General features: G+C 35.3%; 1 protein-coding gene and 1 non-coding gene across 2 annotated transcripts in view; one reads left to right on the forward strand and one right to left on the reverse strand.

Moving 5' to 3' along the window:
- The window catches only part of LOC134652016 (uncharacterized), a 285,481-nt gene that overhangs the window by 152,700 nt on the left and 117,069 nt on the right, over positions 1–15,712 (forward strand). The gene's annotated exons all lie outside the window — the stretch shown is intronic.
- Positions 7,134–7,237, reverse strand: LOC134652529 (U6 spliceosomal RNA). The gene has a single exon (XR_010097191.1). It is a non-coding gene; the product is annotated as a U6 spliceosomal RNA (small nuclear RNA).

Here is a 15,712-nt window from a genome sequence, read left to right on the forward strand (position 1 = left end):
GTAATTGATACAATCAGTGATGAGAATCGTAATGGAGGTATTGTTGTATTTTTTTTTGCGGTAAAATGTTGAAATGAATAGTATTGGCCATGCTCATGAAAACCTCGCGAGCGCAACTTAACACTCAATAAATGTATGGCTCCGCCATATTGAAAAAAATCCAACTTTTTAAGTGAAAAAAAAAAAACTATTATCTTAAAATAACTCGTGACCTGCTCGAAATATCACGAGAATCGGCTGAGAATTGCGACCCGTAGAGAACATCCGGACATACGAAAGCATTTATTCCCAAGCTGAAACGGAGACCTTCGCCAACGCTCGGTGAAAAAATCAGCCAGTGCGAAAATAATCTATATCGAACGCCAGTTCCATTCACCTGACTCTAATTACGTGTAAAAACGTCAACGTCGATCAACATCGATAGCTACCATATGTGGCTCTTTCCCGGCATACTTCCTTTTTAGGGTTCCGTAGCCAAATGGCAAAAAACGGAACCCTTATAGATTCGTCATGTCTGTCTGTCTGTCTGTCCGTCTGTCCGTCTGTCTGTCCGTCCGTATGTCACAGCCACTTTTCTCCGAAACTATAAGAACTATACTGTTGAAACTTGGTAAGTAGATGTATTCTGTGAACCGCATTAAGATTTTCACACAAAAATAGAAAAAAAACAATAAATTTTTTGGGTTCCCCATACTTCGAACTGAAACTCAAAAAGTTTTTTTTCATCAAACCCATACGTGTGGGGTATCTATGGATAGGTCTTCAAAAATGATATTGAGGTTTCTAATATCATTTTTTTCTAAACTGAATAGTTTGCGCGAGAGACACTTCCAAAGTGGTAAAATGTGTCCCCCCCCCCCTGTAACTTCTAAAATAAGAGAATGATAAAACTAAAAAAAATATATGATGTACATTACCATGTAAACTTCCACCGAAAATTGGTTTGAACGAGATCTAGTAAGTAGTTTTTTTATACGTCATAAATCGCCTAAATACGGAACCCTTCATGGGCGAGTCCGACTCGCACTTGGCCGCTTTTTTTTAAACAAACTGGTTACTCGAATAGCTTAACCCCTTAACCGCCTACTTAAAAGCAATTGCGTTACTTCCATTTACCACTTTCTTATTGACGGTACATACCTGATTATACTCTGCAGCGGCGTTTTTTCATTGCGATTGATATCTAGACATTAATTATATTCTAGTTTATTTGAGGAAATTAAATTGAGTCATCTTTTTATCAGACTCCGACAGTTGATTATTCATGTTACGTTATTTTGATTACCATCGTTTATAGTTTCAAATAAGCGGAGTAAATCATAACAATATTAATAAAGAGAAAAATAAATTAGAGTATTTGCTAAACCCACACCCACAAGTACTTAGTTGATTCTGTGACTAAAACTGATTCTAAATCTTAGACGCACATAAAATGTATATATAGTGTTATTGATTCTGTGTAACTGATTCTAAATCTTAGATGCATAAACATATTATTGTTTTGTTTGATAAACTTAAGTTCAGTACCTATGTAAACTTGTACGATACCTATTATATAAGTTAAGTTAATACAATGCGCTTTATTCTCATTGCTGCACATTGTTCACATACTAACACTAATTGCATCTCAAAGACAATGCAGCACTATTTACACTGAATCAGCACTTAATTGATGCATTCCGTGATATTGTTGTATAACATGAAATATATGTCATATATGAACGAAAAAAATACTACTCCTCCACTGCCCAAAGCAGGCGTGGCTCACTCCGCGATTTCGTCGCTTTGCTACAAGTAGCTAAAAGTACATCCTTTCCACACAGTTTTGGTGGCTAGCCATAAGCCGCGCGTGGCGCTGTCGCCACCTAGCGGCCATATCTGTCCTGATCGTAACAGACGCGTTTTGTTAGAGAGTGAGTCTTCTGTACTTAGTACTATTATTTATTCTGTGCCCAAAGTTGGTTTCGAACTGGTGGTGGTGAGCATTGGCGGCTTACGCCATAACATCTTCAAATCAATCGACACTTGTAAATATTCTCAATATATATGATTAAAATATGTAATCTTGGTAGGCAAGGCGCTACCTTAACATTTTTTTACTGCAACTTGCAAATAAGACAAATCTAAATTTGATTTGCTTCATTAATAGTTAAATTATGGGTTTCTTCACACTTCAATAGCGCTTCCAAGCAACTAATGTATTATATCAAAGTTTTACTAAACCGGTCCCTTCCAGTTTCCCTACACCCATGCACACCTTAGATCCTCCCGATACCATCCTCAGCTTGTTACAAACGAAGCAGCGTTATCTGATGGTACGAGTATTTGTTTAATATAAGGTTCTGTACTCTGTGTCGCAAATTACAGTGTTTTACCCTATCGATGCTGCGATCGCATGATACAGCCTCCAGATATATCGAAGCGGCTAGGGACCTCAAAAACGTCTTAAAATCCACTTTAACGTCTTGACAATAGAGACTTTGGTTAGAGATTTGTGAACACCTTGGCCGCTCCGATATATCTGATGGTGACTGTACAGTCTACTGGCTTCTAAGAAAACTCGTGGTGTAATGGTTGGTGTTCGATAGTTGGGAACTGATATTTATTTTGTCCTGTGAAATAATGACAGCGTTTTACACAAAAATAAAACGCTAATTAAATAACTTACCATATTCGGAACCTAAAGTAATATATTGAGAGTGGCAACGCTGTAGTTAGTCGTATTGTCCTTTTCTAGCATATACGTCCATCTCTCTCCCACACCCCCACCACTTCAGGCAGTTGCGTTTGACAATTTTGACAGTTAGAAACAAACGCAAATTACCTCATTGTCTCAAAATTATACATATTTACACCAGGCAGGATTAAAACTTTAGGTTCCGAATATGGTAAGTTATTTAATTAGCGTTTTATTTTTGTGTAAAACGCTGTCATTAAACAACTGTACCGATATTCGGAACCTAAAGTAATATATTGAGACGTGTTTGTTATCGCCTGGTGGTGGGAAGACGCCAAGCCAATGTGATTATACATGTACTTACATATTATGTATATGTAATATTATTTTATTAGGAGTGTTTAATTAATTAATTAATTATGTAGTACACCCTTTATTTTAATACATGTGAGGAGAGAGGTATTTAGTAAAGCATACAATTTTATATACCATTATATTATGATACTAACTTTCCATTTTATATACGTATTTAATGTAGGTACTTATAAATTTTCAACGAAAATAAGTGAGTCACCACAAGGGTGCTATAGTACTTAATTATATGTATGTGAGACTATGTAAAAGAAGATAAGTCAGTCTACTCTTCAGGGAGCATACAACATCTGTGATATGGAGTGATGTAATTAAAATATGAAAAGATAAAAATCATAAAGTACTCGAGTAGTTTTTATTTATAACTCCCAATTATTGACAAATTTGATAATAATTATCTAGTAAGTTAAGCAGTTGCAGGATATAACAAGGACAAGACCTTTCTTATTTCCAGAATCCCTTAGGATTAAGTAGACGAATATTTTAAATATTCGTTATATCACTATCACTACCCACAAAGTTAATATTGGGTAGGTACTTAATAAAATGTCATAGGGAATACTTTTAATGATTTTACTGAATTCTTTTAATGACTGTGAGCCAGTGTGAGCTATTTATTTGGTTATAGCTATAAAATGCATTTAATCGTTTGTACGCTTTACTAACGCGAACGCGAGCTAATGGACTTAAACAAACCTTACTTAAAATTGTGAAGGTTACTTTGAGAGCTTAAGCCATATCATAATACTCATGTGGGCACTAGTTACGACGCTTTTTGGTGCTCTTGGCGTTCAAATGGTAAATGTAGAATTGCCACAGAGCTTTATCAATGATATTTGTATAGGTGCAGCTCATTCTGCTTATATTCATGTTTAGCTATCATCAAGTGACCTTAATTGTACTCATTGTTGTCTATATATGCAGTATGAGTAGTTTACCTTATCTGGTGCCTACTAGTAGACATAAACTTGATTGTTTCTGAACGCTAAAGTGGCTTAATTTATGTAAACCATTCATAGACATAGCTTAATTCTGAATATTCAGTCTTCTCTTTCCAGATTAAGAATAAGGTACTTAATTCGAAACCTTAGCTCATCGCATATGTGTTTTTAACCAAAATGAAAATTTGTGTTTATTTTGTGATTTTACATTATTTGCAATAACTGTGCGGAACCATGGGGTCCCCGACCTTTTGCCGGGCACCCGTGGGCCCAAAGCCAACAGCGCAGATGCCGTTTAAGAGGAACCTATTTTATCCAATGCTAGGGTCAACACTTTGTCGAATATATTTGATATTTATGTATATTTATCCTCCTTATGACCTAAGGGTAGGTAATTGTAACTTTTTGATATCAAATATACGCAGAATAGTCAATTATTTTGTATTCTGAAGTGCATATAATATTACTGGATTTGGGCCAGTGTGCTTTTGTATACTATATCTCTGGCCTACTATATAGGCTAGTCTATTAACATCCCGCCTTCTGGAAGGCAGTATACAGACTTCTTAGATATATTCACGGTAGTGCTAAGAGTGTGGACCTGGTTTTCCGACACTTGACTGCATGAGATTATTTTTTCAGGTCTCGAGCAAGAAGGTTACACTGTAGAGACAGACTAACACTTTGGCAGAGTTTTGCTAACATATAATAAATGATTGCATTTGTTTGGGTGTACAATTACATGTTCCACACCAAAAACATAATTATTTATATATTTCAATCTATTTTTGAAAGGTTTGCGTTTCAAAATAGCTTCGCCTTTTCGCAAGGCGTGCTCCCGTTCCCCTATTTTATTGTGCAAAGCGAACAGTATCACAATGCTATAATTTTGTATAAATTGAGAACTAGAGGGTCATGCCCTAGACGTGACCGCCCAGAAACTGTGCTAGAACCGTTCGTGCAAACCATTCAGTCACTATTTTTAAAAACCTTTTGTAGTGGGTACATTCCACGGTCTTAAATTTATTAAACGTGTAGTATCAAACTATGACAAGTCATGATAAGTGAAATAAGTGATAACAGTATCTGGTCCGTGCATAGAAGCACTTGCCCTTGAGGTTAGGGCATGGGTAGTTTATTATAAACTTAATCCGTGCATAGGAGCACTTACGATACAGGTGGTTTAAAACTTCCAGGGTCACAATACAGACACAAGGGTGTAAAATACATAATTCATAAACGCCCGTTAGGCCAGTTTTGTATATTTTATTTCAAACATGCTTGTGCAGCACCGCCAGCACATGATAATTTTCCTAATATACCATGGCAGTCAGGGATATAATAATTATGTAAAAAGGTAGGTAACCTTGGTCATGTCGTGTACATAGGTAGGTACTCGTAAACATGTTAACTGAAAGACAAGTGCTCTCCAGCCAAATATAATTTATGCAACTGTGAGCTGCTCTTACATTGGGATCATATGTATTTATTTCTAGTCTGTCATATTGTAGCAGGCCTAGACTTCAAAGGTTTGTAGATGTTTATAGGGCCGTTAAACGGACCCTTTGTACACCTTGAGCAGGCTGTTTGTTTCACACCATGGGTAATATATATTGTAGACATAGCTTATTTCAGAATGGAATCGTAAGCTCTGTCGTGTCGTGAGCTTACCGAGCCTGATTTAATTAGAGTCCACAGATTGTATGGACCTTGGAGGATTGACCACTCCTTATTCTAATTATCAATATTCTGCCTGGGCTTATAGTCGAAATTAGGTGACTAAATCTCTTAGTATTATCTATGCCACCCAAGTTATGAGGCTTAGCGTCTCCAGACCACAATTTTATATTAGGGTGCGAAGATTTTTTCATCTTTAAAATAAAAATGAGTCGAGATAGGCCTGGAATCTTAGGTTTTTATTTTACCTATTATAATTTTAGAAATGTTATGTAAATGGAAAGCAGTTTTCACTTTTACCACAGTTAATTAGCCCAATTTCGGGTTTAGCCAATAGGGTGTTCGGGACCCTTGAAATAGATTGGTAAACAAAAATGAAAACTCTAATAACGAAGCCTTGCCTATTTCGACTGATTTTTACCCAAAACATTATTTTAAACCATTTTTACTTTCTCTAAAAAGAGATATTTACAACTTAATCTTTGTAATATTTTTGTGATTGTGGTCTACTCGCACGCCTGTGTTATGACCATATCATTTATATTTCTGTGAATATGTCTGACGTGCCTTGCGCAGGCTTACATAGGTTATAATATCATCATCAATAACTTGACGTCAGTTTGTGAACGAATCAAAGATTCTTTTGGCACACCTTACGCAGGTGTAAACATGGCAGCCTTGCGCAGGTTTAGATAGGTACATAATATATTGGTTTCATCACAAATAACTTGACGTTAGTTTGTGAACGAATCAAAGATTCTTTTGGCACACCTTACGCAGGTGTAAACATGGCAGCCTTGCGCAGATTTAGATAGGTACATAATATATTGGTTTCATCACAAATAACTTGACGTTAGTTTGTGAACGAATAAAAGATTCTCTTAGGCGCACCTTAGCAGGTGGAACCATAACAAACGTAAGTTTAAGAATAAGTATCATTCAAATCAAATACCCTGAGTTTATGGGTAATATTCCCTAAGTTGCGGGTTCCTTGCTCGACAAGGTGAAAGGCTTTACGGAGGCTTTAACAGGCACTTTTAGAAAGTGTCATTCACGGTGACGTGCAGATTTGCCAAAACTAAACTTTAACTCTACAGTTAACTAATATAATTTGACAATATGAACCAAACCATGCGTCTTCGTCAATGAATCAATCTAAAGATTCCCGTATCATTAATGCCCTTCCATGTCACAGGCTTCCGATTTTATTTGAAACGTTTAATTTAAGTGTACTATTTATGTAGGTAGGTAAGTAGGCTTAAGAATTGACCCTCTTGTATGTAGTTACGTATAGAATTAATAATCAAGTTATTCAAATTCAAAATAACACAAGCACATATAGCACCTACATGCAAGAGTTCTTTTCCTTAACCTTTAAAGCTGTAAGTACCTGCTAAGTTATATATTTAAGTAGGTACCTACCTACATAAATCAAAGATCTAGTTGGAGAGATATAAGTTGATAGATACAGAGTGAAATACTTCACGAATTCGCATGTCATTCTTGCGCAGAGCCATGCAAATCTCTCTCTATGTCTAGTCAGATTTAAGTTTATGTACTGCCGAAGTACTCACTTTCCACAAAAATAAATGCAATGTTTGCGATGTAGGTTTGTTCGTTACCTTGTGTCCCTTAGAGCGGAAATATCGTCGACTCCTATTCGGGTACACGTTATTTATCAGCAAGTTTATTACCAAAAAATTAATTTTGCAATATTATATTAACCCGGAACGGGATAAAAAGATAAATTGCTGATAGATACTTGGACAGATAAAAAACCTACATGTCTATAAGCTTCTACCTTAATACGTAGGTTCTACGTAACACGTATTAACTATCCGATCCATTCGTATTCGAAAACACAAATCACTTGAAAGGGTATACCTCCACACATCACCATTTAAGTATTATATAATTTCAACCGTTATTATACACACACAAAGATTTAAACTAACAAGACTCGGAAGAGACTTAATAAAATTAAATTATAATGGTGACACGTGCACGCTTTACCAGCTCGATGTGTTTTCTACCATGTGTTTTAGTATTTTCATTGGCATAGCCACGGTGCGCGCAGGCAGCCTTTGAAAACACTTGCACATCACTATTCCGGATCATTTTTATTTGCTAGATAGTTTAACGGACAACTAAATTTAAATATTTATTTCGAACGGCAAAAGCCGTTAGAAACTGTTTTTCAATATAGTCAGCTAAACTGGGGTACAAATTCAAAAACTCACCAGCAGTTTAGCTTCACGACCTTCCAGATGGAAAAACAGCAAGCCAATGAGGTAATTTGCGTTTGTTTCTAACTGTCAAAATTGTCAAACGCAACTGCCTGAAGTGGTGGGGGTGTGGGAGAGAGATGGACGTATATGCTAGAAAAGGACAATACGACTAACTACAGCGTTGCCACTCTCAATATATTACTTTAGGTTCCGAATATCGGTACAGTTGTTTAATACGTGTTTAAATGTTACGTGACTTCCTGTTGAGATAAGTTCGATGGCTATTCATTGGTTCCGATCGATTGTCTATCCCGATATTATGGCAAATATGAAAAGAAGGGTTATGATTTTAGCAGTAAATTTTTGTATGATTACATATAATCTTAAGCTTAGAATAAATATAAAAGTGGAAAAATTGCTATCTTGGGTGAGACATGAGTTCTAAGCTTAATAGCATCGTTTACAGACGTGTCTGCTTGTTAAAAATTAAGATTAAAATCTTATAATGTGTTCTTTTGCCTCATATAAACTATCACTACTAAGCCTATTTTCTTGACTATGGACTGGCTTGCTCGGGTAATCAGTAACCCGAGGATAGCCTGCTGTTAGTATGAAGTCTTCAAACTTTTTGCTTGTTTGCTAATGCTCAATAATCTAGCAAATTTAATTGTTTGTTTATTGCATCAGTGGGCAAATGCCTCTTCTTTAATAACTTCATCCTACTCTTACCAAAATATAAATAGCTGAATTTATAAATTTCATAAAAGATATTAGTCGTTAAATAGTTTTTTTTTATGGAATAAAATGTAAAGGCCCAAATTTAAACTAATTAAAAACTAAAAATCTATATTTAAATAGGGCCCTGGGGCATAGTGCCAAAGATACTGGCAGCATTTCTTCGCTGAATAGCAACGCTTATTCATTGAGTGAGGAAGCTGCCAGCTCTTTTGGCTAAATCTCATACTCATAAAAGAGAGTCATTTTATTTTCCACAATAGAAACCACATTCCTAACAAGTTTCGCTACGAGGTTAACTTGCCGGTAGTTCAAGCCTATCAACATTTGTTCCACTTTCAGACGTGGAACTGATGGAGATAGACGCGGTGTTCATTCACTGGCGATTTGATTTCCATATCTATTTCCACATATGAACACGTTAGTTTGCAGCATGAATAATTAGCGTGAACGTATAGTCATACTCGTGTAACTGCGAAAACGTATAGTCACACTCATAGGTAGGACATATCGTTAATCTGATTTCAAGTTTCTTGACAATGAAAAACGCTCAAAACTGCGTAGTAGCTGCCTTCCTTTTGCTAAGCAAACTTTAATTAAATCCATTCCACTATAGTCAAAAATCTCCCAACTATGGTCTTAAAGTAACTTTTAATATTTTAGTTTATATGAGACTATTATTTGAGTGGACCAATTCAATGGCAAAAGAACAAACTCAGAAAATAAAGGAAAAATACATTGGTTTCAATACTTCATTACATAGATATAATATATTTAAAGATGGACTCTAAGCGAGCTGTCACTGTTACCACTTTTGTTTAGTGTACGATTAACAATGTGAATCCACCTTGCTGTAGCCATGTCGATAAAGTCATATCGATAAACTATCGACATTTCTTGCAATTTTAATTTTACTTGAAAGGTTTAACGACAACTAAAATAAACAAAAAATGCTTCTATTCTTTATGGAGGTTATCAGATCACGATTTTATCGTCACGCCACAGCAGGGAACAAAGGGAAAGTTCAGATTTTTAATTACAATACACAAATACATACAAAAATATGTGTTCCGCAATAATTGAATTATATTATGATATTATAATATATTCATTATCCATTAGCATTTCAATTATGTTTATTTTTAACGAAGATATTGAAGCTTCAATTAATCGCTATTTCGTTCCGCTGTGTAGCGTTTATCGATATATAACATGATTAAAATCGACTTTGCACATCCCTAAAAGAGCACACATACGTTTTTACGCAAACATACACAACTTGACACCACCTGAAACGGTAACACCTTGATTTGAAGTCCATCTTGTCAACAGTATGGTTGTCCTTTTTTGACAAACGGCATTTTTACAAGAGCGAGGAGAGAGAAATGATACTAGTTGCTGCGCCGTCAAAGAGAACAGATAACGTTGGGGCCTTGCTTCATTTGCATTACGTATTGAACTTGTGGACCGTAATTGTAGCATTGGGATATAGTTGGGTGGTTTTACTCAGTGTCTAGGAACGGCATTTTGTCGCTAGCTTTTCCACCACCAGCAGAGGTTAAAGAAAGCTATCAATTACTCACTAGATAGTAAAACAAGTCTGCAAACCGAGCCGACAGCGCGGTAAATCTGACCCACTTTAAAATTTTCTTTTGTGACGAAACCACTAGAATCGTGCATAATCGCTAGTTGTGTTTACTAATGGTAGGTGAAATTAATAATTGACCAATTTCCATTAAGTGTCTGCGGTTTGATCGTTTGATAACTTTTATTTTCTTGGAAAAATTTGTCCGCGTTATTGTACAGTCGCCGTCAGATATATCGGAGCGGCCAAGGTGCTCACCAATATCTGAACAAGTCAAGGAGTTAGCGTGCGTGTTTAGATATTTTTGACCACCTCGGTTCCGCTTCGATATATTTGATGGCGACTGTATCTGTCATAAGTTCAGCGATAAATAAACACATTAATTGTTATCTCTGTAAGATACGTTTATACAGTCATAACACAATAAAGACTCGTCGAGTTGGTTTCTAACGTTTCTATACATCTTGTGTGGTTTATCACCGTGTAATGTTATTTCTATGATATATTACCATGAAAACCATATTACCAAAAATGGAAGTGCGTGACTCCGCCGCCACGTGCTACGATTCAATCTAAATTGGCTCTTATAGTATACAATGTAAGATTCAATCTCGAGTGCTCGGAAGTAAATCGGCCGACTGGCACAGTTGCTTCCTGGCGAAACGGTTATCCGCAAACCAAACTGACAACCGGGGTCTTAAAACTTCTCATTCACACTTGTATAGTCGTAGCAGGAGTGAAAGAGATGAGAATATAATCTGTCAGTATAGTCGGATAGGAAGCCAAGTTCCATGTATGGTGTAACTGCAGGTCAAGTACAGCATGCGTAGTTTTGTTTTTACCATTACACACTGACATTCAAACTTTGATCTTACGGCTAAGACTTTTAAGCTGAAAGTTGCACAACGTACTCGTAGGTTTGTGATCTTCAATGGCGCACTTTCGCACTCAAATTTTATCGATCACTATTCACCTTCAACGCAAATGTGGTTTCTAGATTATACCAAACCAGCCAAGCCTATCTCTAGGTACTAAATATCTCAATTTCAATGCCAGGTATTAATATCAGTCAACAATTCACGCTATGCGACGTTGGCCAATACTAAACCTATTGTTACTTTTTGCTATTTGCAAATACAATCTATTGTGTGCGGCCTTTTAATACTATAGTGTGATGAATGACATTCATACCGGTGATGAAATTGATATAGAACGTGCCGGTTTCTAATTTTTTGATTTATCAAAAAACACATGGCAAAAAAGACTCGAGTTTCCCCTTCTGGACGTTAATGAAGTTTAGGTAGATATTTAGTAATCATATTTGTAAAAACTAGCGTCTGCGCCAATCGATTTTTTGCCCATACAGTGTAGGCTCCTTTGCAATTCCAAAATGCAATTGGGACAGCGAATAGAGACCATCTAAACATTCTAAACTAACTTTGCACCGACTTGCAGCGTAAATATTTCCATAGAAATTGGACATTAGATAATGATGACATTTATTTATTTATGTACTGATCAAGTAAGTAACACAGCATTACAGTATAAAACCAAGGCACTGTGAAACTACAGAATAAATAAGTAAAGATACAAAGAAAAACAATATATGTAAATACATAAAAATTTAATTAACTAAACATTAGATTTGGCAACGACGTAACAGCGTGGCTCCGTAGACATTCCCACATTATGTCATTGCAAATGCCATGCAGAGTATGATTGGCCCCTATTCTAAGAGAATAAAAGGTCTGTAAATTGTATCCGTATTACCTAGACCTAGACCTACTTTGCACATCTGCAAATTGAGGTGTTCTTGAGTGAGAATGAACTGCAAATTATCTTAAAAGCTCATAAACTCTTTAGTTTACAACCCACGATCCAATTGAGCCATTATCATTACGTTGTCGATGTTACGGATTTTGTACGCCAATTTTGCCAAAACTTTGGCGAAACTAATATACAACTTTTCAGTTAGTTTGTAGTTTGTAGAAGTACATTATTTACTGCCGTATATTTATCAACTCATCAGGATATGAATAAAATACACATTTAGAGTCGCAATTACAGATTTCAGGCTTGCGTGCTAACGAAGTGTAAAAAAATAAACAGAATAGTGATTCACCAAGTTGAAGATGCTCATTAACACCAACAACGACGTTTCTCGTTTTCGTATAATTTTACTAATGAAATTACCGTAATTCAACTAGGTCAAGTACGTCTCGTTTGATGCTCACCGCACAATGGTGCAGCAACAACTGTGTTGCTGATTTCATCTACGAGTGACATCAGTTTCGTGGATTTATTCAGCTTTGCAATGGAAGTTGCTGCAGATTTCGTTATGAGCAATGTTGGGACATGTTTTGCTAACATTGTTTTGAGTTAATTATGCATTGTATACTTATTTGTAATGTAATGTATACATATTGCGTTAAAAGCGGTGTTTCAAAAATGTTTCAGTGTTTCAAAGGAACTAGAATCATTTCATCATAGCACTTTTCCGTTGCATATTGAAAACTCTTAAAATCATAAAAAGATGTTAAGTAGTATAAATGTAATGTGATGTCACAATGATTTATTTTTAAATTTTAACGAATATTTTGATGCTTTTAACTTAACCAAGTTTTATGGTAAAGTTAAATGAATACGAAGTTTAGCTTCTTGGCCTAGGGTAATGATTACTAAACTCGCATTTTTGCCTATATTCCATCTTTTCTGCAATTTACATTTGCGTAAAAGATGTCATTTTATTAACTAAAAAAGAAACTTAACACGTCATTAATTTCAACACAACACACGTTGCTAAATGAACCATCATCTACGCTGTTAACTGAACGTAAATCTTATTGCAAAGATACAAGGTCCATCGCTGTTCAGTAAAGTTGTCTAATGAATATGGTTATTTACTGTCGATCTGACGCACGAGCTTTCTCTACCCACGTGGTCATGAGTCATCTATGGGCTTTCCTCTCGAGTGAGCGATTCTCCATTATGTCAATAGGACGTGAATAGTTCATTTGAATATCGTTAATAATGTTGCTTTAGTTCATATGTATGGTAAGTAAGTGAGTATGTCGATATTTTTGCCAAAATCTTTTTTTTGTGATAGCAATCTTTCCATTCGCAAAATTTACCAATCCTTTTGCTTATTCCCCGGTATCTTTTTTTCCCAGTGTTTGTTTCCTAATTATATATTTATTTTGGGTGCCTTCTTGCTAGCACTGTTCATGATTACTTTAGCACTAGGTCTAAAAGTAAACTTTGGTTTAAATTAAGCTTAAAACTTTAAACATAATGATAAAATGAAAATAACATTACCAATTTACGTAGTACGTTACTCAATTACTATTTTAATTATTCAAATCCTGATCACGCCCGCACATAATGTATCAGTATTGTAATATGCATATATTGTATCAGTATTGTAAACAAAAACAATCACAATAGGTACATAAACTCGTCAATCTTATGCCATTTGAATATTTAAAATTATAATGCACACATTATACATATGTATATCTCGACTGTACGGCTTTTACTAGAACACTGTAACGTGCAATTAAACGTTACACAACAACACAATAGATACACAATTACACACCGCGAGTACAAAGTTGTATGCGCGCGCGTGTCCCACAAACCTAGCTTTTGTATCGGTATGATTATCTAGCCAGCATTCATCTGGTTTGTATGATGTTTTGTTGTTCGGTGATGAGTATTTCCTGATTCTTTACGAACTTACCGTTAGTTTGACTTTGTTGCGTGTAAACACTTCCGTATTTATAATATTAACAACTGCGAAGTATTCAAAGATTTAATCATGATATTTGATGATTTTAATGATGTGGATACTTTTCATATAAGATTCGGTCACGAAAACATAAATTTTAAACGTTTCTTTTATCGTTTAAGTCTACACGACATAACAGGCTCGATCTAAAGTGTTAGACATAAATATTAATGTTATTGACTTGATGTACGAGTATAAAATCAACTTAATCAACCATGTCTATTTGAGATTTATCTATTATATATATTGGGTGTCTAGTAAATAAACAACAAAGTTTTCTAGACAATCTATCTATACGTTCCTTTATTTTTTTTCTAATAGACTTCCTTTGAAAGTACCTACCTATCGCTTCCATATCGATTATCGTTCCCATTCTAACTTTTTTTTCTAAAGTGTAAATGTTATCGTCTCGGAATTTAGTTCCAAGTCTTGTTTCGTCTTATCTATCTCCTTACTGTCGTCAATAACAAGTTACTCAACTGTCTATATTTTTATTTTTTTTCACATCATCACATTCCTATGATAATGTATTCGGTTCTAGTCCTAACATTAGCTTTTTGTGCTGTTTACGATTATTTTCGAGAGGTTAATGGTTTCTATTTAGAAATGTATAATTCGTCGATTTTATATCTTTAGGTGACAAGTGACCAATTTTGATGTTCCCAAAGCACGCTGCCTAGACATAAAAACAAACTCTGCTTTGAATAGCCGATGTGCTCAAAAATATCTGAACACACCTAGCCACGCGCCATGACATTAGAGGCGTGGTCAGATATTTGTGAGCACCTTGGCCGCTCCGATATATATCCGATGGCGACTGTACTTATGTTTTACTTAGTGCTTTTTGGGTTCAAGTTCAAGACAACGATAAATGAGGAATCCTGCCTGCGAATGTATAATTATCATGTCATTTAAAAATTCTACAGCAGCTACTGAACTCTTTCACATTATCACATTTTTGTGCAGTAAATCATACATTTAACTCACTCGTCACAATCTTAACTACACCTCGTACAATTAAAATCGCACTTTATTGCTAAGAGTTTAAGGGCTTAGTAACTGTATGTGTAATAAGAGACAGGTCTAACGACATAAAGAAACAAGCATCAAAGGTCAGCAGCGGAAGCGCTTTTTAACAAGTTGAGGCGAGAGGTTATTACACTTGTCTGGTATGAAATTAACACTAATATAGATAAAGATTACGAATAGGAGTATTTTAGCGATTTTCCTATAAATTTTGAATTAATTTTATACAGGATAGGTACTTATACAGAAATATAAATAACAGTACCGTGGTCACTTAGGAACAGGTAAAGTTAACACTGATTTAAAACTTATACAGCTTATATAACGAATGAAATAAAACTATATTTCTTTGAAGTTGTAAACTTAACATTTTTGAAAGGGTCCTAATTTGTCTTTCCTGCCCTAAAAGTCTTAAAAGCATGGGAAAATAAAATTTCAACAAAGGCATACGTTTGAAGTTTTCTAACGACGATTCTCACAATTAAAAAGACTGCTTAACTGTAGGTATAATTATTATTTCTGGACTAGTGACACATTTTTTTTCATTGTCATAAGATTTACCTTTCTGTAACGTTAATTAACGTCTGGGGGCCTAGCCAAGATCACAATTTTTTGCGCTACTTACGACAGCGAAACGCTATCTTGTCTCTCTAGTGCACTAATATGAAAGAGTGCTAGAGATAG

The sequence above is a fragment of the Cydia amplana genome, chromosome 11 (assembly GCF_948474715.1).
Source record: "Cydia amplana chromosome 11, ilCydAmpl1.1, whole genome shotgun sequence".
NCBI lineage: Eukaryota > Metazoa > Arthropoda > Insecta > Lepidoptera > Tortricidae > Cydia > Cydia amplana.